We start from the raw sequence: 6,000 nt of genomic DNA, 5'->3' as shown, positions 1-6,000 counted from the left end.
TCCAGAATACTCTTTTCCTCATCTCTTTGGGCCTGGGGAGACAATAGTTCTGCTACCATTGCTCTCAAGTTGCTGCAATATTCTTTAGATACCTCTGCTCCCACCTTTAGGACAGGCCTTTGTAAACAACTCCCCCAACACTCCCAACCCTCCCAGAGTTATCCTAATTTGAGTCTGCCCTCAGTTTCTTGCTGGGACTCTGTCTGGTGCCAGGAGTGGCCTTAGGAACCTGATCCTCCAAATAGGATTCTGGAATTGGGTTGGTCCTGTATTTGAGCAGGGCTTCCCTGGTGGCTCAGACCGTAAAGCGTCTGCCTGCAAGGTGCGAGACCTGGGTTTGATCTCTGGGTTGGGAAGATCCCCTGGAGAAGGAAATGGCAACCCACTCCAGTACTCTTGCCTGGAAAATTTCCATGGACTGAGGAGCCTGGTAGGCTACAGTCCGTGGGGATCGCAAAGAGTCGGACACGACTGAGAGACTTCACTTTCACTGTATTTGAGCAACATGGGGATAATCTCCTGCTGGGGGAACCAGGATGCAAGTAATTCATGGCATCTAGTAGTAGCACAGTTAGCACAGTTACTCAGTTGATCAACGGGTAGTAGCAGGGGACTCAGTGCAGGTTGGAAGGCCATACTTCGGCATAGCAAATGGCTGTGGTGCTTTGCTCGGTGGCAACAGTACTGGTTATAAAGACAGCGGAGGTACTTGGCTTCTTCCTATAGCCTGCGAGAGAGAGAGAGAGAGAGAGAGAGAGAGAGAGAGAGAGAGAGAATGTATGTGCATATATACACACACATATATATATGCCATAAATTAAAAATTATGATCATAAAATTGAAAATGTGTGTGAACAACAGAAGCTGTCCATGAGAACTTGAAGGAGCCCCTCATGTCCTGTGAGTGCTAAGAAGGTCTAACTGAGACCACACTTGGGGTCTGATGACAAAAGTTGCAAGGTTGCTGAATCTCTGCCCCAAATCTCTTATACTGAAGGAGAGACACTAATAGGGAAAGACTGGGACTCCAAGACAGAAGGTGGAGACTTGGGGAGACATGGGTGGGGCTGAGAATTTTGATCTGCTGACTCCCCTAAACCTCCTTCACCAGCAGAGGCAGCCCCTCCTCTCCATGAAAGCCTTTCAGTGGTCACCCTGGGAGCAGTAACTCTGTAAGTTAATAGCTATGCTCTGCAGAACACTCTCATCAGCTTCATTGCCTACAAGCCCATGACCAGTGCTCAGTCCCAGTGTAGCCTGGAGGTGAAATGCAAAACCTGAACTATGAGAAGATCATCTAGATAGTGAAATACTCCTAAGATTCTGTCCGTCTGTATCAGCCAGAGCCTGCGGGAGTGGATTCCAAAGGCGTTAGACCAAGGGGAAGAATTAGGATTCGACTGGGCCACATTCACTGACATGGGTGCCCTAGTCTAGGGTATGGAATTTAATAATTTGACTTAATCACCCAGGAGTGGTTTTAATCATTTGACTAACTGAAGCCTGGAAACAATGATGGCCTCACTGAAGGAGTCCAGAACTTCCTTGGAGTACTGTGTAGGAGAGTCTGAGGCCTCAGGAAAGTGGGCACACTGAAGTAGATCTATTATATGCAACCTGCCCATACCCCTGGGAGAAGCCAGAGGACTCTCTCTCTCACTCTTTTTTTTTTTTTTTTAGAAAGAAGTTGGACCTTTACCTTTAATCATATAAAAAATTAATTCAAAATGAACCATAGAACTAAATGCAATAGCTAAAGGTATCAAACTTAAAACATAAGCATATTGTTTGTGATCTTGGATTAGGTGATGGTTACTCAGCTGTGACACCAAAAACACAAGTGATAACAGAAAAAAACTAATTCCATCAAAATCAAAACTTTGGGAGAGTTTCCTGGTGGGCCAGCGGCTAGGACTTGTGCTTTCACTGGTGTGGCCTGGGTTCTGTCCCTGGTCGGGGAACTAAGATCCCACATGCCAGGCAGCTTGGCCAAAAAAAAAATACTAAAAACCACTTTGTGCTTCAAAGGACACTGTGAAGACAGTGAGAAAACAATCCACAAAATGGGAGCAATTCATAGATCTGAAAAGGAATTTGCATCCCAAATATATTTTGAAAACTTTTACACTGATACCAAAGTCAGGCAAAGACACTAAAATAAAATTACAAATACCTTTATGAATATTGACATCATAACTCTGAACAAAATATGAGCAAACCAAGGCTTGATTTAAAAGCAAACCCTTTAAAAGTGTTATATACTATGACCAAGTGGGATTTATTCCTGGTATTAAAGAGTGGGTCAACAGACAAAAATTAATCATCATGATATATCACCACAGAATTAAGGGAAAAAAAATAAAACCAAAATCACCTCAGTTGATGCAGTAAAAGAATTTGACAAAATCCCACACCCTTTCACGATAAAAACACTTAACGCTAGAAATAGAAGGAAGCTTACTATGATAAAGGCCATATATAAAAAACCCATAACTAACAGCAAACATATTCAGTGGTGAAAGACTGAAAGCTTTCCCCCTAGAATTAGGAACAATACCCATTTTGCCACTTCTAGTCAATAATATCTTAGTGGTTCTAGCCAGAGTGAGTAGGCAAGAAAAAGAAATAAGACATTCAAATTAGAAAGGAAGATGTAAAATTATCTCTATTCAGAGATGATATGATCTCATATCTAGAAAAACCTAAAGATTACCCCCCCACACACAAAGTTAGAGCTAATAAATGAATTCAGCAAAGTTCCAAGACAAAATCAACAAACAAAAATAGTTGCATTTCTATATACTAGCAATGAACAAACCAAAAGGATAATTGAGAAAACAATTCCACTTACAATAGCATTAAAAAGATTAAAATACTTAGGAATAAATGTAACTCTATCAAAATCCCACTGGTGATGAAGTTTTGAAACTGGAAAGAGGTGGTGGCTGTACAACATTTTGAATGCACTAAAGTCATCTAATTGTATACGTTAAAGTGGTTAATCATATTTTGTCTAGGCAATATCCAGCTTGCTTCTCTTTCTTGTTTCCTCCCAAGATTTTACTTTTAAAGTTTTCAGATATCAACTTGAAAAAATTTTTCAGCTAACATCTATATGCTTATCACCTAGATTCTACCTATGATCATTTTACTGTTCTATTCTTTACTATTCTTTATCACTAATCATCCATCTTTCTACTAGTCCATTTAATTTTCTAATACATTTCAAAGAAATTTTCATCATCAGTACACTTCACTCCTAAACATTTCAGCGTTGTTGCTGTTTACTCGCTAAGTTGTGTCTGACTCTTTTGCGACCCCATGGACTGTAGCTCGCCAGCTCCTCTGTCCATGGGACTTCCCAGGCAAGAATACTGGAGTGGATTGCCATTTTTTTCTCCATGGAGGACACTCTTTTTACTCAAGAATTAAGGAATGCATTCACAGGACTCCCCATCCTTGAAGACCTCTATGTTGGTTGTCCTTTGTAGGCCAGAGATGGCCATTGGGTGGGGGGGATGGTGGTGTGGATAACAGGAGGCCAGGTAGATGGCAGCACTTAACCGTCAGAAACAATGATTTCTGGGACACTCCTGAGAGGAAAAAAGAATGGATGAGCGCTAGGGAAATCAACATCACTGAGCATCCCACCATATACAGCCCAGAGAGGTTGTATGGGGTATGTTCAATCCCTAGCACAAGGTAGATACTTGGTGTACTTAATAAAGGTCAACTTTGCCTTGGTAGGAGAAAGCAGGTGGCAAAGGAAGGGCTAAAAGTCCATTGGATTCTGGTGTCTATCTCCACATAAGTGAAAGTAAAAGTTGTTCAGTTGTGTCCGACTGTTTGCGACTCCATGTATAGTCCATGGAATTCTCCAGGCCAGAATACTGGAGTGGGTAGCCTTTCCCTTCTCCAGGGGATCTTTCCAACCCAGAGATTAAACCCATGTCTCCCATACTGCAGGCAGATTCTTTACCAGCTGAGCCACAAGGGAAGCCCAAGAATACTGGAGTGGGTAGCCTATCCCTTCTCCAGGGGATCTTCCTGACCCAGGAATCGAACCCTGGTCTCCTGCTTTGCAGGTGGATTCTTTACTGAGTTATGAGGGAAGCCCCGAATTATAATAGAGGTTTTTCTGTCTTCTCTTTTAATGTGGACCTTATGTGGAGATTCTCAAGGACTTCTCTGATAGCTCAGTTGGTAAAGAATCTCCACATAAGGTCCACATTAAAACAGAAGATAGAACAACCTCTATTATAATTCCCAAAGAATCCATGTGGTATGATGAGCAGAAACCTGGACCCATAGGCAGCCCTACCACTTACTAGCTCTGTGGCCTTGGTCAAATTAACTCTCCAGGCTGTCCTTTCCTTATATATAAAGTAGAAATAATAATGATAATACCTGTCTCAGTTCGTTGTGCAAATAGTGCCCAGTACAGGGCTCGGCACGTGGTGGATGCTCAATAAGACCAGTTTCTGTAGGGCTCGCCCATCCTTTTTCCCTCCTGGGAGTCCTGGCCAGGTGTGGAGCTGTCCGGAGTGCTGAAGACATCCTCCCTACCTCCTTGCTTCCTTCCGTACATCCCTCCCTCAGGTCCTCTCTCCTGCATTCCCTCCTTCCTTTCTGTGCTTGGCTCCCCAGAGCCCTAGGGTCTGAACAAATCGAATTTTCCAAGTGACTTCTTCAAGCCCCTGAGGGGAACAGGAGGGAATGAACCATATATGAGGCCCTCTCCACTGGCAGAAGTCTTGGAAAGATGACAGGAAGCAAGAGTGGTGACTGTGTGACTGTGTAGGCCAAGGTGGGAATGGAGGGGATTCAGGGTGAGGGTGGGGGTGGGGTGGTGTCCTAGGACAGAGTCTGCTTGGAGAGCTTGACATCTGAGGATCTCATTCAAGAGCCTCAGGATCTGCAAAGAGACAGTGAGTCATGCCCAACAGCACAGCATGGCAGGTGGGTCTTTGGGGAAGTTTCCCTGAATGAAGGCAAGAAAGACCAGGTTGGGAGGCAGGAGGGTGACCTTTGGATACTGGGGTCTAAGAAACCCCAGCTTTGACAGGAATCACCCACCCCTCTTCCCTGGAATATGTTGGTCACTTGTCTGTTAATGTAGCTAAAGGTAGCTTCATCTTTTTAGGTTATGGTAGTATGGAGTTTACTAGCTTCATACACTTGGCTCTATGAGCCACACTGTGGCTAATCCTTGGTGTCCACTTCCTTGAGACTAAAACTACAAATGGTCTCCCCTAGGAGGGTGGTGCATGAACCTATTGTGTTAGAGGTGGGAGCACTGGCAGCTCACACATTCCTGGGGGAAGGGCTGGAGAGGGGATGCGGCCACCTTCAGAGATGAAAGTCACCTGTTTCCTGGTTTCTACTGACAACTAAAACATTGGAGATGAAGGATCTTTGGAGACCTAAATATCTAACTAAGCCCTCCCTGTACAGATGGTACAGAAAAGGATGTGAATTCTATCTCATGAGTCAGAGGTGGAGCTGGGGCTAAAGTCAGCTTCTGCCTTGGCCAGAGGCTGGCCTCGCTAAGGACCTAAGCCTTCTGTGACCCCCTACAGGCCACTGGCTGCAGGATTTCCATGACACTGAGCAGGATCAACAGGGCTGAACGGCCAGGGGAGCCTGCAGCTGCTTTGTGGGATGGAGAAGTCCACACCCCTTCTGTACCCAGTTCCCTGTCTGTGCATAGAGGAGTTGCTTCAGACGCTTAGATCTCTAGGATTCTTCAGCTCTGATGTTCTAAGTGTTCAATAAAAGAGATGATTTTTGTCTTTGACTAGGAGTTGGGAGCCTGGCTCCAGTCTCAACTCAGTCTTAACTTTTGATGAGAATTTGGGCAAGTCGCTTGAGCTTCCCTGGTGGCTCAGACGGTAAAACGTCTGCCTGTAATGCGGGAGACCCAGGTTCGATCCCTGGGTTGGGAAGATCTCCTGGAGAAGGAAATGGCAACCCACTCCAGTACTCTTGCCTGGAGAACCC

This window comes from Bos indicus, chromosome 15 (assembly GCF_029378745.1).
Source record: "Bos indicus isolate NIAB-ARS_2022 breed Sahiwal x Tharparkar chromosome 15, NIAB-ARS_B.indTharparkar_mat_pri_1.0, whole genome shotgun sequence".
NCBI lineage: Eukaryota > Metazoa > Chordata > Mammalia > Artiodactyla > Bovidae > Bos > Bos indicus.
The sequence above is the reverse complement of the archived record's forward strand: the minus strand, read 5'-3'. Positions refer to the sequence as shown.